The sequence below is a fragment of the Scyliorhinus canicula genome, chromosome 15 (genome assembly GCF_902713615.1).
Source record: "Scyliorhinus canicula chromosome 15, sScyCan1.1, whole genome shotgun sequence".
NCBI lineage: Eukaryota > Metazoa > Chordata > Chondrichthyes > Carcharhiniformes > Scyliorhinidae > Scyliorhinus > Scyliorhinus canicula.
In genome coordinates this window covers 31,105,689-31,132,025 of record NC_052160.1, presented here as the reverse complement: position 1 = coordinate 31,132,025, position 26,337 = coordinate 31,105,689, and the positions used below count along the sequence as shown (strand labels likewise).

Here is a 26,337-nt window from a genome sequence, read left to right as displayed (position 1 = left end):
ATAATTCAAAAAATAGTCAATGACTAACAAGTATTCACTGCCTTGCAAGAAAAACAGATCAATGCCTACTTTCAACCATGGAGTTGTGCAATTTCGTGCATTGTCAGGGCTTCTTTCTGTTGATGGAACTGGTTCTTCTGACATGTTTCACATTGTGCAACTAAGTTGCTAATGTCATTGTTGATTCCAGGCCAGTACATGGACTCACAAGCTCCTCTTTTACATTTTTACGTCCTCAGACGGCCTTTATGCACCTTGCTGAGGATCATTTGTTGTAAAGAATTCGGTATTATGATAAGATTTTGCCTGAGCAGGAACCCAATGGAACTGCTTAATTCTGGTCGTATATTTTGGTAGTTGGAACAAGTTCCTTTGGGCCAACCATCGCGCATGTATTTTAACACTCGTTGGATAGTTTCATCATTACTGTTTCCTCTTTGATTAACTTCGACTTGTTATCAGACACAGGAGGGTTCTGTTCAGTGAGGGTTGCTTGAGCTTCAGTGATCTGCATGATGTCTGTCGTCCCTGGACCATTTGTTGCACGTGATTGTGCATCAGCTACAACTATCTCCTTTCCTGGCATGTAGACTAACTCAAAATCGTACCTTTGAAGTTTTGTGGCCATTCTTTGTAATCGTGGTGACATGTCGTTCAAATTCTTTTTTATAATTGAGACCTGAGGACGATGATCAGTTTCAACTGTGAATGTGGGTAACCCATACACGTAGTTATAGAATTTGTCCATAACCACGAGTAGACCCAAACACTCCTTTTCAATTTGCGCATAGCGCTGCTCGGTTGGTGTCATCGCTCTCAAGGCATATGCAACTGGTTGCCATAGCCCTTCACTTGTCTGTTGTAACAGCACTGCGCTTATGCCATCTTTGCTGGTATCTGTCAAGATCTTAGTGTTGTTTTTGGGATTGAAGAACGAGAGAACAGGTTCCATAGTGAGTAGTCTTTTCAGATCAGACCACTTTCTGTTGTGTTCATCAGACCAATTGAACGTCACATTCTTTCGGATAAGCTGCCTTAGTGCTGTGGTGCGTGATGCCACGTTTGTTATGAATTTTCCCCCAAAATTGACTGCCTTCTTGGCTTTTGGGCATGACATTCTGGTAATGGCTGCTATCTTTTCACTGTCTGGCTGGACTCCTTGAGCTGATAGTTCATCATCCAAAAAAATTAGCCTGGTGATGCCAAATTGGCATTGGCTCTGTTCAGTCTGAGATCAAACTTTTCAATGCGCCTCATTACTTGCAGAAGTTGTGCATTATATTCCTCTTCCTTTGATGATCAAATGATTATGTCATCCACGTACCATCGTACACCTACGGTACCTTCGACCATCTGTACCATATCCCGATGAAAAATTTTGGAAGGTGAAATAATCTCGAAAGGAATTCTGTTGAAACAGTATCTCCCGTATGGTGTGTTAAACATGCAGAGTTTTCGACTTGCATCATTTAACTTTAGTTGCCAGAAAGCCGAGGACATGTCTAGCTTGGTAAAGATCTTGGCACCTGACATTTCACTTGTAATTTCCTCCCTTTTAGGAATCGGTTAGTGTTCCCGCTTAATATTCTGATTCCGATCCTTGGGATCGATACAAATTCTCAGGCCACTGTTGGCTTTCTTCACACAAACCATAGAACTGACCCAGTCAGTTGGTTCTTCCACTTTGGTGATTATTCCAACTGCTGCATACGCTCAAGTTTCACATTTAAACGTTCCTTCAAAGGAGCTGGTACTCTCCTAGGTGGAAGAATTACTGGTTTGGCATTTGCTTTTAATGGATTTTGTATTCAAATGGTAGTGAGGAAATTTCTAAATAGTCACCTCAATCTGGCAATTGCGATTGGATGAAATTCTGTCCGAGCTGTAACGTTTCACGAGCTGCAGAATCTCACATATCTGAACACCAAGTAACAATGATCAATTTGGTTCAACAATTTAATTGGAATTCTTTTCTCTTTAACTTCTACAGTTAAATAGCATGTACCAATTGTGGTTATCAAGTTGCCATTATAATCTCGCAGTTGACAATCATTCTCCTCGATCACTGGTTTTATCCTTAATCTCGCTCTATCTGTCTGATTAATAAGGTTATCCCTTGCTCCGGTATCCAGTTTCACCTTAATATTGGTTCCATTTATTATTAGAGGAATCGTCCAATCATCCATATTGTGAACAATGGAAATTTGTTTTAAAGTTTCCAAATTGATAATTTTTTGATGTGCGTTTTCTGTGCTTTCTGCTATTTCAATGAAGAAGAAATTCTCTAAGTCAAATTCGTCTTCCACCAAGTCAGGTTTGATCGCATGTTTTAATTTTTTTTTAAATGTTTACTTCTTGCACAGCTCTTCCTTTGTTTGCTGGACGAAGCTTTTTAAACTGCTGCAAATTTGTTCTCGATCTACATTGAGATGCGCAGTGGATTAGCTTGTGACATTTTGCACAAGTTTTTCCATATGAAGGGTATTTTAAAATCTGATGCGTGTTGTCACACTTTCCATGTAATGACACTCACTACGTCATGCGTAAAATGGCTGTCATCAGGAGCATGTTTCCTTTTTATGTGCGGCACTATATTAATGGCGTCAGCCACGTTGTCAGTTTTCGCGCCACTTTCTCCGACACTCATTTCTGAAAATTGATTTCTTGCAAGTTCGCTTGCTCTACACGTACTGATTGTGCCTCTGAAGTCAAATCAGATTGCCACAATAATCTTTCTCGCAATTTGTCACTTTTTAGTCATAGACTGTCTGATCTCTCAAAAGTGAGTCTTGGAGAATCAAAAAATTACATATCTGCGCTTTTAGTTTCAGATCCGTTATGAAGCAGTCAAGCGTTTCTTTCACCTGCTCATTGCACTCTTTACCTGAAAGCATGCCGTTCAAACATTTCATTTTGCTGCAACTGGCACTGCTCGTCAAACCTTTCGATGACTTTGTTATACTTTTTTATCTGCCTCATCCTCAAACAGGAACGAGTTAAAGATTTTGATGGCTTGCGAGCCAGCCACTGTTTAAAAATAGTGCTATTTTGCATTGGTCGTTGGCCGCTTTTAAATCTAGGGCCGAGATATACAAATCAAACAGCTGTTTGAAATTGCACCAATTAACGTTTACTTTACCCAAAGTACGAAATTACTGTGGAGTTTGCAGACCTATCTCACTTCGACTGGGATTTGCTTCAAGGTCATCGTTGAAGTCAGAGTCTGGTTAGAAATGTTTTCTAAGTTTTTTCATGGAAATTCTCTCTTCTTTCTGTACGTTTCTAATTATCTTCAGCATGCACACCTGGTGGTACCTTATAATGTCCTCTCCTGATATCATGTGATCTTTGATTTTTGGATGAGGAATGTTTTGAAGTGTAGTGTCTCACAAAGAACATCAAGCTATGTTTTGAACAAAGTTAATTTATTAACATTACAATTAAATAGATTTGACTTGCTTGCTAAGATAGAAAAGATAACATTAACTAAAACTTTGATTCTAACTACAGAGCTCCTGATACCACAACTATTCTCTATCTCGCCTAACAACCTACTCCCTAAATCAAGAGTATCATGTGATCCACGTGTATGTGCTTGATTGCCATCTAGTGGTTGGATGTAGTTACCGTAAATTATTAACATTTCATTATCATTACAATACACATATTGTTACAGCTTATGTTTAGCTGCGACAGGCCCAATGTGTTTTTGAACATTGATTTACAGGATGTGGGCGTCGCTGGCTAGGCCAGCATTTCTTGTCCATCTCTAGTTGCCTTTGAACTTTGGCTTGATAGGCCATTTCAGAGGCATTTAAGAATCAACCACATTGCTGTGGGTCTGGAGTCACATGGAGGCCAAACCTGGTAAGGACAGCAGGGTTCCTTCACTTAAGTGAACCAATAGGTTTTACAACAATTGAAATTGGTTTCATGGTCATCATGATCACTTTTAATTCCAGACGTTTTATTGAATCTAATTTCTACCATCTGCCTCTGGACTACTAGTCCAGTGACAATACCACTGCCTCCCCAAACAGTTTATTTCTGTCTGCAAAGGAAAGGGTCCTGTGTGTTAATATATGTAGCTTTCAGTACACACAAATATGCCACACGTCAAACCAGGCTGACTCTCTAAAATTGATTATCAGCATAATCCTTGGCACACAGGATGATTAAGTAAATATTGCCCTATTTCAGAATCACATCTAATGTTGGACACTGTTTTGAGTTCTGCAAGCGCTGGCTAGTCGGGTAAAATCTATACCTTGCCCATTGCACACAGTGGCTGGGGCGTGCTGTTGGATGTGAACTGCCAGTCTTTGGGACGTATGGTCCACATACCTAGCACCACACTGGCACTGAAATTCATATTCTTGTGTGACATGCAGAATGTCTTTTTGAATTGATAGCAGCATCCTGTTAGTGTCAAAATGTGAGGAGCTCAGGCCTGTTCATGAGTATGTATGATTATATAGCATAACATGATCTGACCAGGATAGCCATTATCCTGCAGGATGTCTTTGAACTCTATTTCAGCATCACGTCTGGGTGAGAAAATGGCTTGGCCCCTATTTACAAAGTTGCCGATAAGCCAATCTTGTAGCATGTGGAACTGTATGACTCCCAATGTGTATATTGACCAGTGAAGGTAAGCTTGCAGTAAACTGATAGAGAGCCCGCTGGCAGATTTCTCAACTATTATATCACAGAAGGGGATGTGATTCGACTGCTCCATTTCAAATGTGAATTTATAGTGCAATATGGAACCCATTAAGAGATGTAAGGAAATTATTATATGCAGCTGCGGATTCTCTTCTCATTGTATAAATTGTTGTTTTCCCCTTATGCTGGTGTTCTTGTAAAGTGTCCTGATGAACAGTTTCAACATGTCTCTTTTTTACAGCAATACCCATAAGGAAGTCTATGGGATGCATGGTTTTGTAAGATAGGGCATTAAATATAAAAATAAGTCGATCTAAATCTTTACAGATCACTCGTTAAGTATCAACTGGAACATTTTATTAAATTCTCAGCATCACACTTTAGGAAGGGTGCAGAAGATTAAGAGTAAAAGAAAAGCTATAACTATACCAATGACGAGCGATTTCAATTATGTTCGCCATAAAGCAGAGATAATTAAGGGTAGACCATATAGAGATATCCAAAATTATCATCAGTGATGGAGAAGAAAGGTATACTGTACTCTGGCATATGGTCATAGATTTACAATAATTGGCAAAACTAGAAAGGAAGTATCAAGAACTTTCTTCACACCAGTGGTTAAGTTCTGGGATGCACTACTTGAAAGGGGGGAGAATCAGATTCTGTGGGCAGAATTTAATGTTCCCCCATCTACACGCTAAAATTGAGTTTGGAGACATTGAATTGGTCAGGAGAATGTTGGGTAGGGACCCCACGACCTTCTTACCTACACCCAAATAGGTCTGGGGCAGTAAACCTTCTATATAGCCTTCCCATCCAGACCCTCATTGAGGCCCTCAGATGGGCAATTAATGTCAATTTAAGGGCCTCATCCCGAGCTGCTGATATTCAACCAGCGTCAGGTGGAGGAGTTACCATGAAGGGAACTCTTACAAGCAAACTCCCTCAGCTTTGCTTCTGGAGTTAGTGGGCTGGGGGAGAGGGGTCCCACTTTCAAACGCACTGATTGAGGGACTTAGCATTAGGGAGGGAGGGCCCACTGAGAGCAACCCTGCCTTTTCATGTGACCTCCCAGCAACTCCATCCTGTCGTCATGCACCAGTATGCCTGGACTCCTGGTTGATCCTAAGCTTTCGGTGGATACATTACCAGAAGCAACCACTGTCTCAGTGGTACTGTGATGAAGAGCTCTGGCGTCACAATAGTTGGCAGGTATTGGGAGCTTTCAGCATCTGGGCTACAAAATCATGGGAAAGGCCTACTTAACACATAGCAAGGGAGGCAACATTAGTTCTTCAGACAGTGAGCAAACACTGTAACCAACATTAGACTCCACCCTATGTGTGGCTCAGATCAGTAGGAAGTGTCCATGTGCTGGGGTAGGTGTGGTGATTGGGCAGGTGTACATATATACCTGGGTTTGTTTGTGTTGGGGACTGGTTAGTTGGGTATGTATTTCTGAATGGGTGTACCTGGGCAGGCGCATGTGCAGATGGGAGGGGGGGTATCGTGGTGCAGGTACGCACATTTGTGTGCAGGTGCAAGGGGTCTGTGGGCATGGGTGCAGGGGTGTATGTGAGTGTAGGCATGGGGGTTTGGGTACAGAGGGTGCAGGGCTGAATAGTATTTGGGTGATGGGTAAATGTTCGCCAACAATGATTTCAGTGGCTGCAGCAGGGGCTGATCAGATTGCCACAGGCTGCCTGAGCTGTGATCCTGCTCTCTGCTGAGACCTGTTACGGGACAAAGAGAAAAAATAAAATTCCTGATGCACTTACTGGTCATCTTATCACATGGCATCATATTTCACCCATTTAGTAAGCATGCACTCAATCTAATTTCATAACAACCCATCATTTGCAGTGAATGTTGGTTCCTCCGAATAGCGGACCCACTATTTACCTGCCATGAAAAACACCTCGGGATACTTTGTTACGTATTCCGTATGAATGCAAGTTGCAAAATAATTTTTATTGAAACCACCCACATTCGGCCAGAGAATGGAGTTCAACAAGAATAAGAACCATAATCAGGAGCTGTATTACATTCCAAGCACCCACCAATCCCCAGAGCACCTTGAACCGCCCTGCACCATGGTCCAAACGCAGAGCATGCTTTGTCCTGCAAGAGGAAGTCAATGAGTCACACAGGATGCAAAACCCTCACCTGAGCCCATGGATGAATGACTTCATGTGCTAAAGATGCAGCACAAAATCTTCCTGCGGCTGATGTGAGTGATACAGTGAGCTCGGCTGGAAAAAAGACGAGAAATATCAGTTATAAAGTCTGTCAAATGCTATTACTGAATGTGACCCCCTCTTCAAGATCAGTGAGGGAGGAGGGCTGTGGTAAGTGGGTTCTAGTAAGGGTTTCCTCTGCATGAGCTGGTAGCTCAGGCCTCAGTATAACATTGGCCTGCTGGCAGTTCTCCTAGGATCACTCAGTGTGTTACTGGATTTAGCCTTATTGGCTGAAGTGGAGGTCCTGTGCTGCAGTGGGTAGCGTCCCTACCTCTGAGCCTGAAACGGTTTAAGTCCCACCCCAGGTTGCCAAATAATTTGTGTTCATAATGCAGCCAATAGATTTAGTAACAACCTGCAAAATCCTTCCAACATGCCAATGGCAGGCAATAAGACCGGGAGAGACCCCTGGTCAGCCTGCTTGGCGTGGCGTCCATCCAGCTATAAGTCTCTGGCGACAGGCTTGTGGCCTATTCCAGGTTTAAAAATCCGCTATGGGATTAGATGAAAGTCTGCTTTATGCACCAGTAGGTGCGGGAAGAGAAACAACAGTATGAACTGAAGTCCTTGAGTAGGGTTTGAACCCACGAGAAGCGTTGAGACGGAACCACTGATACACAGCTGACACGGGCATTGCACTTTTCAAAACACAAATACACTAAAATTCAAAGTGAGGCTTACCACAAGAACAAAGCTGTAAATCCTATGGTCCAATATATTTAATCACTATAATTAATGATAATTTGGGTGAACTGGAGTGGAATATGAGGAAGGGGTAGATTAATGAAGTGAGAGCTGAGAGTGATAGAATAGGAAACCATGCAAAACGTCTTGAATTACACACACATTCAATACAGCCAGCAGGAAGAGTATAATCCGACTGAATATTGTAGTTGATAAAGAGTAAGAGATAGTGATAGAAGGTAAGTGGTGTCCAGGCACATGGGGAATAAGGAAGCTAGAGAAATGATACAGAGAAAGACACTGAAAACTGCAGGGAAATGCAAGAAATTTGGACTGCAATCCTTGCGTGGTAATCTACAGAAATCACAATTCAGGATAAGCCATTTGGTCCAACTAGTCTGCATCAGCAGTTAATGTCCATGCAGAGATTCAATCCTGATCACACTTACCAACTCTGTATCCCTTATGAACCTTTCTAGTGTAATTACATAGTCTCTGCCTCAACTATTAACTGCAAGTGAATTCCACAGCCCCATAACCTTGAATCAGGATAAATGCTGTGGGACTTTGTGATAGAAGGTAATAATAGAGTTGCAAGGATCAAAGCTATGTAACTGAGGTAAATCTGATTGTTAGATAAGGAAAAACAATTACCAATTGGTGGAAGGCAATTTTAGGACTATTATGAAGAGGGAACGTTCCCTGGAAGAAGCTTCAGGGAGGGGAGTGGAGCTCAAAACTCCAAGCCATTCAAGAAACATTAGATGCAAATGCTAGAGTTTCTGTGGAAGGTTGCTGACTAGATAGAAAAGTGCATATAAGGAAGACCCAACACCGCTTTATAATAAGGAGGTCATGGCTCCCCTGTGTTATTGCACAGGGATGAGGTGGGTGTGTTGTTGCACTGGTTGTGGGGGAGGGCACATGTGTTAGCGAGTTGGAGGGATGTGTATGACTGAGCTAGGTGAAGGGTGTGCATTGCCGCATTGGGGAGCTGAGGGGGGAGTGGGTGTGCGTTGGCACACCGGGGGAGGGAGGGGAGTGGGTGTGCGTTGGCGCACCAGGGGAGGGAGGTGAGTGGGTGTGCGTTGATGCACCGAGGGAAGGAGGGGAGTGGGTGTGTGTTGGCGAACCGGGGGAGAGTGGGTGTGTGTTGCTACATCGGGGGAGGGCGTGTTCGTTGCTGCACCGGGGCAGGGAGGGGAGTGGGTGTGCATTGCTGCTCCGGAGGAGGGAGGGGAGTGGGTGTGCGGTGCCACACCGGAGGGCTGAGGGTGAAGCATGCTGTTCAGGCATCAGAGGTTCAAAAAGATCCAGTCTTTAAAAAAAAAAAATTGCAGAGCAACTAAGTACAATGAAACCATAGAGCCGATTCAAATTTCAAGGTGAGTGAAATACTTGAAATGAAAATCGCTTATTGTCACAAGTAGGCTTCAAATGAAGTTACTGTGAAAAGCCCCAAGTCGCCACATTCCGGCGCCTGTTCAGGGAGGCTGGTACGGGAATTGACCTGTGCTGCTGGCCTGCCCTGGTCTGCTTTCAAAGCCAGCGATTTAGTCCTGTGCTAAACCAGCCCATAAATTTCTCTCAAGAAAGAAGCTGCAGAATCTCTCTGCCCTGTGAGAGGATTTTAGGACTGAAGACTGCAGTTGTGCTTTACCCTGTTATGTTAAATATGAAAGAAAGCTGACTTCAAGTCTTCACGTAGCTAAAGTGACAACCATTCTTGGAAAACCCCCTGACCGGGCCCGCTCTAGCCCAACCCAAGCCTCACGGCTCTTTGATGCCTGACTGGGACCGCTCTAGCCCAACCCAAGCCTCTTGGCTCTTTAATGGAACTCCCCATGGCATTTGGCCAGTGGCTGTTGTGTCCTTGTTCTCCATGGAGATAGGTGGAGAGGAATACTCACCTCTTTGTTCTCGTTCGAAGTCCATGGCACCTGGTCCTTGATTAGGGCCGGTAGTGATTTGTATCTGGGTGACTTCCTGCTGGGGGCAGGGTGGGGCGGGGGCAGCAGGAGAATATTAGGAGCTCGCTGCATTCAACCTTAATCTCTCTGATGAGATTAAAACAAAAGAAAACAAGCTGTGATCAGTTTCTTGCCCTTTTTGGCTGAGACTCTCATCACGCCAGCTGGAGAGTGCCGGGAGAATCGGAAACAGTTTTGTGCCTGGCAAATACCGTTTGGGGCTCACTCACAGTTCCCTGATATAATGGGATTTGTGCTAGCTCAGTGCTGCCTAAGAATCACCCCCAAGGAGTTTTAACATTGAATTAACGAGCAGTTAATGTGAAGAATTTGAAGCTCCATTTAAAAAGACCTCTTGTCGTTCATTAGTTATACTGATACCTGGACTTCCGGTGCAGCCATAAGAAGTGGTCACACATGGCAGCTCTGCTTGAAAGCATAAAAAAGAGCTCTTTTTACCCGAAAATGGGTGTAACTTCGGTAGAAAAGTGTAGCTGAAGGTCGGAAGAGATGAACCCCACCCCTGAGTGTAGCATGTCTGCTGGGTACTAAACCCGGCAGAAGAAGGTGAAAGACATGGCCAAGGAGTTGGAAGAGACCTGTGTAGCGCAGCAGCAATTGGAAAGACGGTGGAGGGGGAAGGGTCAGTGCAAATTGGAACAGTTGATGGCCTTCATTAGGGAAGAGTTCCGTCAGCAGAGGAGGGAGATGCAGGGGGACAAATCGAAGGCCATCGAAGGGGCTGTGGCACCCCTGAACGTCTCGATGGGAACGGTTGAAAGGTGTCTGTAGGCACAAGAGTCGCAGATCCGAGAGATGGCGAGTGTGATGTTGGACCACAGTGATCAAGTGGTGACATTGGAGGTGCAGGTGCGGCTCTTAGGAGGCCTTTGCAAGGCGCTGAGAGCAAAGGTGGAAGAGCAAGAAAACCGATTGCAAAGGCAAAATTTGCGAATTGCTGGCCTGCCTGGACGGCACGAGTGCGACGAAGTATGCCTCGAGGATGCTGGTGGCGGAGGGGGTGTTGGACAAGGGCCCTGAGGTGGACAGAATGCATAGGTCTCTGAGGGTGAAGCCAAGACCTGGGGAGCCGCCACAGGCAGTAATCGTGAGACTCCACAAGTTTGTGAAAAAAGAGAAGAGCCTGCAGTGGGCCATGGAGAAGCGGAACTGCGAATGGGATGGGAGCAAGGTCCAAATATGCCAGGACATCGGAGATGAACTGCCAAAATGGCGTGCTGGGTTCAACAGGACCAAGGTGGTCCTGTATCCACGGCACATTAGATTTGGAATGCTCTACCCAGTGAAACTATTGAGTGACTGATGAGGGCTGGGAATATTATTTTGAGACCCCAGGAGCGACCAACAACTTTATCAAGGAGCACAAACTGGGGATAACTGAATATTTTTGGAAGACGGAGGTGCTGGCACTCTGGAGTAATGGAAGATAAGTGTAATCTGGGGGTTTTTTACATAGAATTTACAGTGCAGAAGGAGGCCCATCGAGTCTGCACCGGCTCCTGGAAAGAGCACCCTACCCAAGGTTAACACCTCCACCCTATCCCCATAACCCAGTAACCCCACCCAACACTAAGGGCAATTTTGGACACTAAGGGCAATTTATCATGGCCAATCCACCTAACCTGCACATCTTTGGACTTTGGGTTGGAGGCGTAATGTTCTTTTCAGATGGCCTGATTTATATTACACGAACACTTGTAGCTAAAGCTATAAACAATTTATTAACATTAACTGTGGGTAAACTATATACAAAACAACAGATGAATAATAGTATTAACATGCACAAGCAAACTCCCTCTTCCAACTCTCCAGTCAGTCTGGGGTCACTTGACTAACATTCACTTATATACTAATGAGACTCCTAGTGGTCAGTTGGTGAATTACAACACAACTATGATATCACCACATCCCCTTTCATTTGAAGGAATAAATGAATGCATTATCGAAAGTATATTTTCATGTGATATCATTAGCCTGTGAGTCTAACAGAATTAATTTTTTTCTTTAAAAATTTTAAAACTGGTTTAACAAATATATATACATATAAAGCAGCAAGCATAGTATGTACAAATAGTCCAAATCTACAAATTGAGTCGATAAGGTTTTCTTCTGACTCTGATTGATCTTCTCAAAGTTTGACTTTGCTGCTCAGAACTTTTCAAAAGTGCACGGCGGTTTCTTCTTAAAATTAACCCATCCTCTGTATATTGTAGGAACGTGGTGCTAATCCTTCAAGTACAATAGCTTTTCTCGACCAATTGGCTGAATCTTCTACTTTCACAATGTCATCACTACTCAGAGGTGGTAAAGTTCTAGACACTCTATCATAGAACTGTTTTTGTTTTGCTTTAATGTTTTGCATTCCATGCAGTACCACTGCATTCTCCTCCTTTGCCAAGTATGGAGGTGTGGTACACAACTTCTCTTCATGAGTAACTTTGCTGGCAGTCGACCCTGTGACAATGGTGACGCTCTGTAACTCAATAGTGCAAGATATAGATCAGATTGGCTGTCCATTGCTTTCTTCGACAATTGCTTAACAACATGTACACCTTTTTCGGCTTTTCCATTGGTTTGCGGGGACAACGGACTTGACTTGACTTGATTGAAAACAGTTTAAAAAAAATATTTTTATTCTCCTTTTCACATTTTGCTCCCAAATTTACACCCAACAATAAACAACAATCAGGAATGAATGCAATGTCAATCCTCATATCAATAACAATGATCCCATAGTCCCACCAAACCCCCAAACATTAGCCCGCATGTTAACATAAACAAATGACAAAAAGGAATCTGGAATCACCCATAGTCATCATTAACACACACAGTCCTTCTCCCTCCCCCCCCTCCCCCCAACCCCCCTAATGTTCGATGAATTGTGGAACTCTTCCATCCTTCCCCTCAGTTCAAATTTGACCTTCTCAAGAGTCAAGAATTCCAGCAGGTACCCCCGCCTTGCCAGGGCACTGGGTGGAGAGGTTGATCTCCACCCTAACAGGATCCATCTTCGGGCATTCAACGAGGTGAAGGCTACAATATCTGCCTCCACACCCGTTTTTCCAACCCCAGCTGGTTCAACACCCCAAATATGGCCTCTCGAGGGCCTGGGTCCAGTTTCGCGTACACTATAGAGATTACCCTAAAAACCTCCTCCTAGTAATCCTCCAGCTTTGGACAGGACCAAAACATATGAACGTGGTTTGCGGGGCCCCCCTGCAAGGTTCACACACATCTTCTACCCCTTCAAAGAGCCGGCTGATCCTTGCCCTTGTAAGGTGTGCTCTATATACCACATTCCGCTGTATCAGTCCCAACCTCACATACAAGGTGGAGGCGTTCACCCTCCAGAGCACCTCACACCAGAACCCCTCCTCCATACCCTCTCCCAACTCTTCCTCCCACTGCCTTGATCCCTTCCAGCAGTGCCTTCTCTTCTAAAATAGCCCTGTAAACCGCCGATACTACCCCCTTCTCCAGTACCCCTGTTGTTAGCACCTCCAGCAATGTGGAAGCCGGCTCTACTGCGAAGTTCTGTATCTCCTTTCTGGCAAAGTCTCGAACCTGCATGTATCTAAATATTTCCCCCTGCTCCAGCCCATACTTCGCTCTCAGCAACTTCAATCCTGCAAACCAACCACCAAGAAACAAATCTTTTAGTGTCCTAATTCCTTTCTCCTCCCATCTCTCAAAATGTCCATCCCACCTCCCTGGCTCAAGTCTATTGTTCCCCCAAATCGGCATTTCCCTTGACCCTGCCCTCAATCCAAAGTGCTGGCGAAACTGCCTCCAAAGTCTCAACAAACGTATTACTACCGGAACGTGATTGAAATCATACGTGACTGCGAAGTGTTGCCATGCTTTACAGTCCTAAAACAAGGACTGTTGTCACTCTCGACGACTTGAGGAATTCAGTGTCTGGCAAAAATTGACTTGGTATGTAGTATTATACTGCTTGCTGTTATGCTTGGCAGTCGAACCATTTCGGGATAGTTTGAAAAATAGTCTATGATCATTAAATAATCTTTCCCTCGTAATTTTTCCCTCATACGTGAAAAAGATCCATAGCTACTTTCTGCCATGGTGACATAGGTAAATCAAATGTTTGCATAGGTTCTCTTGTTTGCTTGCAACGATCCGATTGGCATCTGTCCCAACAACTGAGCATCCTGTCAATATCCTCGTTTATACCTGGCCAGTAAACAGAGTCACAAGCACTTGTTTACATTTCTCAATCCTGAGATGTTCTTCATGTATCCTTTTTAGTACATCCCTCCATTAATGATACTGAGTTCAGATCTTATATTGTAGAACTGCATACATTGACCTCTGGGCCAGTGTGAGTTGATGTTCCTCATCACCTCTTGAAAAGTTTGATCCTCCCGGTCTCTTCTTGGATCTCACATAGTTTTGTATCTGATACTGGTAGTAGTGTGTAAATAATATTGAATTGCAGATCTACTGATATTTTATATTGGCGCTCGATAATGCATCTGCTAAGAACAAATATTTGCCTGGAATGCAGATGCGATTGAAATCGCAGTGTTGTAACCGCATCAACCTCTGAAAGCGCAGAGACATCTGGTTGAGATTTTTCTTGATGTTAACCAAAGGACCATGATCTGTCTCAGCTGCAAAAGTAGGAAGTCCATAGATGTAGTCATGAATTTCTCCAAACCAACAACTAAAACCAGCCATTCTTTTTTGATTTGAGCGCACCTCGGCTCTGTTATCATGGATTGTGATGCATACGCGGCTGGTTTCCAATTGTCATGCTAGAGTTGCAGAAGAACTGCTCCCAGACCATCTTTGGATGTGTCTGTTGACACTTTAATCTGCTTTGATGGGTCAAAAATATGAGAACTGGCATGGGGGTAAGTGAAGTCTTGAGCTTCTTCCACTTTTGCTCATGTTGCTCAGTCCGAGTGAAATCCATTGTTTTGTACAGGAGATCACGTAGATGTGTTGTTTTTTCTGACCGGTTTGGAATGATTTTCCCTATAAAATTGATCATACCCATCACTCTTCAGATGGCTTCCTTGTGTGGTTTTGGCATATTGAGAATTGCTTGGATTTTGTCCTCGTCAGTTTCAATGCCATGCGATGAAAGCTTGTTACGTAGGAATGTGATGTCAGATATTCCAAAATGATACTTTCGCTTGTTGAGCTCCAGCCCATTTCTCCTGACGCTCGTTAGAACTTTAAGCAAACTCATATTGTGCTCTTCTATGGTTGAGCCCCAAACGATGACATCATCCATGTGCACATTCGATGCCTTTGATTATGTGTTCCATGGCACGGTGAAAAATTTCTGATGCCAAAATTATGCCAAACCCCATTCTCAAAAAGCAGTATCATCCAAATGGCATATTAAAGATGCAGTATTTTGTACTTTGTTCCTCAGCTTTAGTTGCAAGAAACCTTGGTGCATCAAGTTTCATAAAGAATTGTGTGCCAGCCACCTTTAGTTGCCAGAAACCTTGAGATGCGTCAAGTTTCGTAAAGAATTGTGCACCAGTCACCTCCGATTTCCTCACGCTTTGGTATTTGGTAATGTTCTCTTTTGATATTCTTGTTAAGATCTTTAGGATCCATCCATATGCTAATATTGCCATTCTTTTTCTTTACACAAACCATGGAGTTTACCAAATTGATAGGTTCTTCAGTCTTTCTGATTACTTTTAATTTTGTTATTCTGTCTAGCTCCTTTATCAGGCGATCCTGAAGAGGTGCAGATATCTTCTTGGTGCCTGTATCACAGGTTTTGCATCGTCTTTGATTTGTATCTTGTCGGTGAATGATAGCGTACCAAAACCTGTGAACACATTGCTGAATTTGCTGATAATGTTTCAGAATCATTGGAGTGCTGATCCAATCCTTTGTGGATACTATATACCAACTGCACTAGACCTAATTCTTCTGATCACCAAATAATGAATACAAGCCCTCAGATACAATACAGAATTGGATGGAATAAACTGTGTTCTTCACCACCACACTCAGGTCACAAGCACCATAACATTTAATGCTTGAATCATTATAATATCTCAGAGATATTTTGTGATTTCTTCTAATGGGCTGAATTTTTAGATTTTTTTAAATCAATCATGCTGATTAAGTTGGCTTTGGCACCAATGTCTAACTTCAATTGGATCACTGTACCATTCACTTCAAGTGGGTAGCAGCCATTGATCCTCATCACCCACACTTATTTTAAATGGAGTATCAGTTTGTATTTTTTAAGTGCTGGAAAATTATTATTCTCTGTTATTACTCCAACAAATAATGATGTTTCATCACTGGAGACTGCCTTCCACTGTGCTGACAGATCTGGGGTTGAGGTTAGGGTGACAATTCTGTGCAAAATAGGTTTTTTTCCTTTGCATCTGGAACAAAATTTGCCAAACACTGGACACTGCCTTGATTTGTTCCTTTGACCACATCTGTTACACAGAAATACTTCGTCTTGAGCTTTAACCTGCTTGTTGGTGTGAGAGGAGCTGCAGAAACTTTCCTGCCTTTTTTTTGAAGTTTCCTGCCTTTTTGGAGAAAGGGTGGCAATTGGAGTGCTTTCCTCCAAGAAGACGCCGCCATTACTGAGAAACATTGCTGCTAGCTCATGAGCCTCACAAATCTTCACTGTTTCTTTCAAAGACAGCTCCGATTCCCTCTGCAACCATTCCCTCAGCGCTTATTTTCATTCGCATCAAACACAATCTGGTCTGGAATCATGGAAGATTTCACCACGGAAAAATTACAGGTTTTAGCTTTTAACTTTAAATCAGTGATGAAATGATCTGTGGCCTCCTTATTTTACTAGAGAGCTGCCTGCCCTTTACAAAGCCTGTCTGGTCCTCCGCAACCATCCCCAGGACACAACCTTCCATCCTCCCCGCTGTCAATTTAGCCAGCACTTTCACATCTCTATTTAACAGCTATATGGGCCTGCATGACCCGCTAGGTCCTTCCCCTTCTTTAGTATAAATGTGATTGTTGCCTGCGTCATCATCTCCGGCAAGTCCCCCTTCTCGAACACCTCATCAAACTCCACCAAGAGATGCGGTGTCAGGTCCGCCTCAAACTCCTTATAAATTTTCGCTGGGTAACCACCGGGCCCCGGGATGTGTCGGCGGCCACATTTTGTGAAGCACTGAAGGCAGTGGTCTGAGGGGAGATTATCTCGTTCAAGGCACATGAGGGTAGGCAAAAATAGAACATAGAACATTACAGCGCAGTACAGGCCCTTCGGCCCACGATGTTACGCCGTCCTGTGAAACCCCTCTAAAGTCCCTCTACACTATTCCCTTATCGTCCATATGCCTATCCAATGACCATTTGAATGCGTTTAGTGTTGGCGAGTCCACTACTGTTGCAGGCAGGGCATTCCACGCCCTTACTACTCTCTGAGTAAAGAACCTACCTCTGATATCTGTCCTATATCTATCTCCCCTCAATTTAAAGCTATGTCCCCTCGTGCTGGACATCACCATCCGAGGAAAAAGGCTCTCACTGTCCACCCTATCTAATCCTCTGACCATCTTGTATGCCTCAATTAAGTCACCTCTTAACCTTCTTCTCTCTAACGAAAACAGCCTCAAGTCCTTCAGCCTTTCCTCATATGATCTTCCCTCCATACCAGGCAACATTCTTGTAAATCTCCTCTGTACCCTTTCCAATGCTTCCACATCCTTCCTATAATGTGGCGACCAGAACTGCACACAATACTCCAAATGCGGCGGCACCAGAGTTTTGTACAACTGCAACATGACCTCATGGCTCCGAAACTCAATTCCTCTACCAATAAAAGCTAACACACCGTAACCCTCTCAACCTGGGTGGCAACTTTCAGGGATCTATGGACATGGACACCGAGATCTCTCTGCTCGTCCACACTACCAAGAATCTTACCATTAGCCCAGTACTCTGCCTTTCTGTTATTCCTTCCAAAATGAATCATCTCTCACTTTTCTGCATTAAACTCCATTTGCCACCTGTCAACCCAGCTCTGCAGCTTATCTATGTCCCTCTGTAACTTGTAACATCCTTCTGCACTGTCCACAACTCCACCGACTTTAGTGTCATTTGCAAATTTACTCACCCATCCTTCTACGCCCTCCTCCAGGTCATTTATAAAAATGACAAACAGCAACGGCCCCAAAACAGATCCTTGTGGCACACCACTAGTAACTGGACACCAGTCAGAGAATTTCCCATCAACCACCACTCTTTGTCTTCTATTAGCTAGCCAATTTCTAATCCAAGCTAAATCACCCTGAATCCCATGCCTCTGTATTTTCTGCAATAGCCTCTCTAGTAAAAAGGATGGAGGAGTATGGGCGCTTGATGAATGAGATTGTTGAAGTAGGGCTTATTTGAGTGTGCCCACCATGGGGGATTAGAGAGAAGGAAATGCTGCAGGGGCAATTTGATAGGTTGACGACGAGGAGGGCGGTGGGACAAAGTGGACGCAGTACGAGTACAGGGAAAAGGAAGCCGAATGTTAGCAAACCAACTATGGAGGCAGACCTCGTCCAGGGAAATCTTGAGGATACAGACAGAGACGGGGGTGGTGGTTACGGAGCCAGAGAGGATAAATGAGACGTTTAGGGAATACTATAAGGAGCTGTACAGGGCGGACCCAGGGTGTGAAGAAGGGGACATGGGCTGACATTTCCACAGTTGGAGGAAGAGAAGAGGTAGGCACTAGAGGAGCCTTTGGGCCTGAGGGAGGTATTAAATAGTATATGGGGTATGAACTCGGGGCAGGCCCCGGGGCCCAATGGTGACCCAGCGGAAATTGATAAGGAGTTTGCGACGGACCTGGCACCGCATCTCTTGGTGGCGTTTAATGAGGCGTTCGAGAAGGGGGAACTGCCGGAGATGATGACGCAGGCAACGATCACATTTATACCAAAGAAGGGAATGGAACCGTTGGATCGTGCAGACCCATATCGCTGTTAAATACAGATGTGAAAAGTGCTCGCTAAGTTGACAGCGGGGAGGATGGAAGGTTGTGTCCTGGGGATGGTTGCGGAGGACCAGACAGGCTTTGTAAAGGGCAGGCAGCTCTCTAGTAAAATAAGGAGGCTATTAAATGTGATCATGAATCCGTTGAGAGGTTGGGTACCAGAGGTAGTGAGTGGTGTCCATGGACGCATAAAAGGCATTTGACCTGGTGGAATAGCGATTATTTGTTTGAGGTCCTGGGAAGGTTTGGGTTTGGGATGAAGTGTGTGGCATGAGTGAACCTGTTATATGTTACACTGGTGGCGAGTGTATGGACCAATGATATGGGTTTCCGAAACTTTTGAGTTACACAGGAACAAGGTAGGGGTGCCTGTTGTCGTGGCTGCTGTTTGCACTAGCTATAGAGCCTCTGGCAATGCTCCTTAGGGGGCCGGCAGAGTGGCAAGGGATTACGAGTGGGAGTAGGGAGCATCGGGTGTTGCCATATGCGGATGACCTGTTACTGTACATGTCAGACCTGCTGGAGAGCAAGTGGAGGACCATGGGTTTATTGGGGAAGTTCAAGCATTCTCGGCGTATAAACAGGATGGCCGGGAGGGTGGGGAGACAGACGGTATGTATAGGAAGTGGAGAGAAGTGGGGCTGGTTAGGATAAGGGATCTGTACCTGATAGAGAAGTTTTCCAGTTTAGAGGAACTGAAGGAGAGGGCAAAGCTGAGAAGAAGTGAGTTTAGATACCTAGTAATTGGGCAGCATGGTAGCACAGTGGATAGCATTGTGGCTTCACAGCGCCAGGGTCCCAGGTTCGATTCCCCGCTGGGTCACTGTCTGGAGTCTCTGGAGTCTGAACGTTCTCCCCATGTCTGCATGTGTTTCCTCCGGGTGCAGGTTAGGTGGTTTGGCCATGCAAAATTACCCTTAGTATCCAAATGCGTTCAGGAGGGGTTATTGGGTTATGGGGATAGGTTGGAGGTGGGGGCTTAAGTGGGTCGGTGCAGACTCAATGGGCCAAATGGCCTCCTTCTGCACTGTATGTTCTATGTAATCTATGTAAGGGACTTCGCGTGGAAGATTTAGCAAGAGTTCCCCAGGCCACCAAGGTATGCCCTGTTAGAGCAACTGCTGCTCCCGGATGTGGAAAGGGAGGATGGATCTGAGACATATATCGGTGCGGGTGGCTGGGGGAGCATGGAGGTGAGCAGGTGGTGAAGATTCAGGAAAAGTGGGAGAGGGAGCTGGGAGGGGAGATAAACTGGGGATTGTGGAGTGAGGTGCTACGAAGGGCAAACGTGACTTCCTCGTGCATGAGGATGAGCCTGATACAGTTCAAGGTGGTACATAGGGTCATATGACTCGGGCAAGAATGAGTGGGTTCTTCCAGTGAGCAGACGAGTGTGAGAAGTGTGGGCAGAGACCAGCAAGTCATGCACATATGTTCTGGGGTGCAAGAAATTGTAGAGATTTTGGGCAGGTGTGTTCGCGTCATTAATGAGGAAAGTGGGGAGGAAATTGGGCCAGACCCATTGGTGGCGATATTTGGGATATCGGAGAAGCTGGTGATGATGGAGGAGAGGAAGGCCAACGTTGTGGCCTTTGCATCTGTGATTGCCTGGCGAAGAATCTTCCTGGAATGGCACCGAGGGGTTGCAGCCTGGCTGGGAGACTTGTATGACTTTCTCCATCAGGAAAAAAATCAAATATGAACTGAGGGGTTCACTGGATGACTTTGTGGCAAGGTGGGGGATGTTCACCTTTGAAGAGTTGTTTATCTCAAGGGGGGGACGGGGTGACAAAGAGAAAACATTTATCCAGTCTGTATAATTGTGTGTTGGTGGATATGTTCCCCGGACTGTTTATGTTTCGTAACACTTTGCTTAAGTTTGGAATAAAACACATTTATACTGATACCTTCCACAATCTGACCAGGAAAAAGAACTATGCTCAGGAACTGGTTGTTACACCATACTTTGCTCTATTCTGTCTTCCGTTTATCTGGGGTAGGTGGGAATGTGCAATTCAAAACACAAGCATAATTTTATTGAATGGTGATGCATATTTGATGGACCGAATAGTCTACTTCTGCTTCTATTCATATGTTCATCTGTTTGTTTGTGTGGAATGTGGACAGCAATTCTATCTGGACACTCCAGACTCCAATAACAGAGGCTGATGGAAAGCACAGAGCAAAACCAAAACACTATAACGAGCTCCAAATTTTTGCCATTTTACTAACCTAGCGTCCGCAGCAGTACCCTCCACACACACACTCCTCCAACTAAGAATCAATTTCTCCATGGCTTCCCCTCGCCCTCTCCGTTTCTTATCGATTAAGATATAAAATACTCTCTGGCGCAGTCTCTGTGCCTTCCTTTCACTGATGTTTCTCTCTAATTGACAGCCTCTTGTGCTGTTCCTGGCACACTTGCTCACAGCCACTGACATCATGTGAATCTCCCTCCACACTGCTTGACTGGGAAACAAACCAAACAAGCAGCACCTGATGATAGGATCGGATGTCATGACGTGATCGTCACTTACATTCATTCACTAATTATACCGAGACTGAGCCAAAAACACTGAACAGAGAGAGGACTGACTGAATCAACCAGGAGCTGCAGTGGCACACAAAGCGAGGTGTTGGGGGGAGGGGAAGAGGGGGTGATGGGAAGATGGGTGGAGCACGAAGAAGGTGAATATGTATGAGGGAGGGAGAATGGAAAGTGACTCGGGGGTGGCGGGCAGGAGGGGAAGGAATCGGGACGGGAGAGGTAAAGAAGGAAGATCTGGCTGGGGAGTTGGGAGAAGGGGGCAGGAGGAAGATCTGGCAGGGGAATTGGGAGAAGGGGGCAGGAGGAAGAACTGGCAGGGGAGTTGGGAGAAGGGGGCAGGAGGAAGATCTGGCAGGGGAGTTGGGAGAAAGGGGCAAGAGGAAAAGGGGAGGGGCAGGGGAGGAGTGAGGGGAGTGGGTGTCCCATTATCATAGTGGTATAAAGCCACCAATCATAAGGGGTTATGTAAACTTGCTGTGGGTTCATTAGCTTACGTGAGGCAATAAGAAATAGCTTAAAGACATCAGGCGCAGAGGTATGTGTGTTGTGTTCTGCTCGCATGCCCAAGTGCAACTGAAACTGGATCACATAACAAACTTCCCTTTTCGAGAGGTCATGCTGCAATCCCTTAAAGACACATTAAAACATCCCTTTCTTTTTTACCCTCCTTAAGGCAGTATAACTATTTACAATACATGTTCATGTTTAGTAACCATTGCATAAGTGTCTTGAGGTGATGAGTCTGAGTCTCGAAAGCATAGAGGTAGTCTGCTGGTATGCCAAGATCTTGTAACCTTGTCTGGATGTTTTTTTTAATTGCGCACCAAAATCTGAGGTTGTCATTCTTGAATGTTCCTGGTTGCATTTGGGATCTTGTCCTCCATGCAAAAGGGCTATACAGTTATTGAGGAGCTGTCATGGATCTGATTCATCCTCGATTATGCCTCGTTGTTACATATTTTGTGTGTAATAACTTCATAGGACATTTGCTTCTGGATAAGCCCTTGTCACCTTGGCTGGTTGCCATGTAAATTCTGTGGGATCCTAGATGTGAACTTGTTGTTCCAACCGTACACTTGGCAATTCTATACCCACATTTTTATCATGCATATTTGTCATCTCTTACAGTTTGAAAAGATGCTCTCTGGTTTCTAAGAGTGTAGAATGGGAATGAGTAGGTAAATTGATATAGTGGTCTGCCAAACATGAGCTCTACCAATGATGAAATAGTTGCACTGAAAGGTGTCACTGTGAATTGTAACATCCCAATATATAGGTCTTGCTTGGTCTGCCTACTTTGGAGAATTGGAGATTTATACATTGATTCAATCAGGCCATTTAATCCAGTTTAATGAGAAGAAGTAGTGTGATCAATATTCTACTTCTCACACATATTCTGAAATGACTCACCAATAAATTGCAGACCATTATCCATAATGATCTCTAATCACTGAACAATACTGAAAATGAAACTTGATTGTCCGCAACAAGTTTTGCTTTACATATTGTGCAATTGCCAAAAAAATGGGATACTTAGTAAAACAGTTGAAGACGAGTATGAAATCAGTGCCATGGACTTGAAGGAGGATAGATATGATTTTGAAACTAGGATGGGTAGGAACTTCATGAGAAATCACTGGTTCTTTGTGCTGACTTGGCATTTGCTTCTGACATGCCTTGCACCTCTTGACAATGACTTCCATGTCACTGAAGGGGGAGGGGATAGAGGGGAGCATGGGAGGGGGGAGTAGGTTGGAGGGGGAGGGAGGAGACAAGGTGGGATATAGCGGGGGAGCAGGAGGGGAGATGGAGAGGGGAGCAGGGGGAGAGTGATGGGATAAAGAGTGGGGAAATAGGAAAGTAGTATACAGAACGGGTCTCCTTACTTAAGGAAAGATACAAATGCATTACAAACAGTTCAGAGAAGTTTTGCTAGACTAATACAAGTGGTGGGTGAGTTGTCTTGTGAGGAAAAGTTGGAGAAGTTAGGTTTATATTTACTAGAGTTTAGAAGAGTAAGAGGTGACTTGATTGAAGATCCTGAGGTGTAATGAGAGGGTGGTGTGGAGAGGATGTTTCCTCATGTCTGAGAATCTAGAACTAGGGGTCACTGTTTAAAAATAAAGGGTCACTCATTGAAGACAGATATGAGGAGAAATTATTTCCCTGAAGGCCGTGAGTATCTGGAACTCTCTTCCTCAAATGGCACTGGAAGCAGAGTATTTGAATATTTTAAGGCAGAGCTAGATAGATTCTTGATTAACAAGGGGGTGAAAGATTATCAGTGGTAGGCAGGAATGTAAAGCTTGGGTTCCAATCAGACCAGCCATGATATTAAATGGAGGAGCACGATTGAGGGGCTAAGTGGCCCACTCCTCCTAATTTGTATGTTCCTATGAGTGGAAAAAGGGGTGTCGATGTGAATAGGCTTACTGCACAATGGGGAGGGGTCACAATGACAACCCCCCCTACCCATACCCTTCATTCAGGACAGACCTGCTGGGATAGGAATTGGGGTCAGGAGGTTTCCTTCCTTCCTCATGTGGAAAAACCAGCCATTCCTGAGGTTCCTCAGTTGTAGCTTGGTTGTGGGAACCAAGTGTGTTTCTATCACCCAGACTTCTCAGGTTCAGCACTCAGCTTGGGGCTTGGAGTCCGCATCCCCTCTTCCCTATCCAACTTTACAATGCGACCTAAATATCTGAGTTCAGGTAGTCAGTGGGTGAGGTCTTCTCAGCTGAACTCTATTGTGCCCCCTAAAGGAGCAGGATTGCCAGTTGAACAATTGGAATGTCAGAGGGAAGAGACTGGGCATGGGGGAAAGGAGAATATTGATGCTGGCAGGTTATAAGACTCTCAAAAGGTTTTGTTCCTATTAAGAAATACATTTGACTTTTTACCAAAAGGAGCGTGTGAGGCAGAACATCGCTGGGATTAACCGCACAAATACCACAGATGTGAGCAATAGGAATGTAACTCAATATCCCTGTGTTTAGGAGCTGAAAACGATTACTTTGGGCTCACTAATTGAGGAGTGATTCTTACCAGCTGATGTAACCCAGTGAACATACAGCCCTGACCCACTCTGCACTCCCATGGGGCCAGGGCTAAGATGAGTCAGACACACACAACTTGTACGATCCCAAGAATGTTCAGGAGAACAAACCCTCTATCTCCCAGGCCTAGAAGTACTGAGGCCAACAGTAGTATACTTACTGATGGAGGCAGACTTGAATTTGAATTTTTCCAGGTTTCCTACCCGTCTCTTTCTGTTTCTAACCAGTAATAAATCTGCAAACCCTCAGAGCATCTGCATGTGCCTGCAGATTTCCAATTAAATGAGGCACTTTGAAATCAGCACATTGTGCTGTAGTGAAATGGTTGTCACAGGAATTTGGCACCTGTTTTATGTACAATTTAAGAGTTTCTTGGTAAGAAACCACAACAGCACTTATTGAAATTAATGTCATGTTTAACTAACTACTGAATTATTTGAAGAAGGAACAGGAGGGCAGATCTTTGTTGAGATGTCAAGTAAGAGAATGAGGACATAGGTCAGGAGCTGGAGTCCAGGGTCACCTAGCAAAATGGTTTGAAAAAAATGGCAACAAAAGAGAGTGGAGTGTAGGAATTAAAGGTGATTCCCCAGACTGGCAGCAAGTGGGAAATTGTGCTCCATTGGGTTTGGTATCGGAACACAAAACACAGATGATTTGGACTTAGAAGTCGTTGGTGTAATGTTGACATTTGCAGAAGAGCAACCAGTTTGTGATGAAACTAAATGGAGTAGAGGAGCAAGGCGATCTTAGAGTATATCTATGTAAATCAGCAGTAACAACACTGGTTAATAAGGCTATTAAACAAAGCACCGGAGATCATTTCTAGAAGAATAGAATCGAAAGCAGAGAAATGTTAAACTTGTATCGAACATTGGTTAGACCACACTTGGAGAACTGTAAACATTTCTGGTCTTCATATCATAAACAGGATATTGTTCAGCTAGATTTTAGAAATTGTTATTTTTACAGCTGAATGAAGGAAGAAAAATACTTGGGATGAAAGCCCCAACCTTGATCCCACTCCTACTTCTAGTCCCTCCCTCCCCCCCAGTCTAACCCCCTACCCCAGCTCCATCCCAATGCCTACAGTGTTCTTTCAGATGGTTGGTGCAGACTTGATGGGCCAAATGGTCTCCTTGTGCGTTGTAATAATGGCTAATGTGAGTGGAGAACCTATGGTAAATAATATTAGCAGAGAAAAAGTATTAGATGAAATTAATGGACCAAAAGCTGACTAATCCCTAGGACCTGATGGCCTACATCCTAGGATTGTAAAAGAGGTTCCTGAAGAAATGGTGGATCGTAAGTTAGCAAATGGAACAATGATATTCAAGAAAGCAGGCAGAGAAAAAAGAAGGAACTTACAAGCCAGTGAGGTTGATATCCGTCATCGCGAAAACTGCTGGAATCCATTATTAAACAAGTTTGAGAATGCTCTTAGAAAATCATAGTATGATCAGACAAAGCCAACATGGATTTATGAAAAGGAAATTAGAGTTTTTTAAGGATAGATAATGGGGAGCCAGTAGATTGCACTTGTGTGGTGCAGTTGCCTCTCATCACTTATCCCAAGCCTGTTATAGATATAGACTGTTTCAGTGTCTGAGGATTCACAAATGGTACTGAACACTCTGTAATCATCAGTGAACATCCCTACTCTGACATCCAGAACCACAAACATCTAGGTTTGACTCCAACCAGTGTTGAGTGTTCTCCAATTCCCATTGACTTCAATTTTGACAGTTTCCTTGATGTCATCCATATTCGGACAGATGCTGCCTTGATGTCAAGGGCATTCACTTTTACCTCACCTGCTGTCCGGATGCATGTGCCTGAAGCCCTCCCTCTCAGACTTTCCTCCTTGCTGGACCAGCTGCCTTCTGAGTGCATGATGCTCATGATATTTGGTCCACTCTGCTCGTTACTTCCTCAACACTGCCCACCACCCCACCTCCCAGAGCCCTCTCAATTGACCTATGTGGTGGCTCGATCCCAAATCCCTAATCCTTTCATTTCCTGTCTCAATGCTAATCTCTCTGGATATGGTGCCCCAGCTTTCCTGTGAAAGTGAATCACCTGACCTAATGGCAATCCTGTTGCTACTCTTAAATACCTTCCGGGGCTCCGGTGCCCCGAAGCCCATGTACACTCTCTGTAAGGTTCTAACAGACCTGTAAAATGA

The 26,337-nt window shown here is 44.4% G+C and overlaps 1 long non-coding RNA gene across 1 annotated transcript in view; it reads left to right on the top strand.

Moving 5' to 3' along the window:
- Positions 1-26,337, top strand: part of LOC119978399 — an 80,506-nt gene that overhangs the window by 22,828 nt on the left and 31,341 nt on the right. The gene's annotated exons all lie outside the window — the stretch shown is intronic.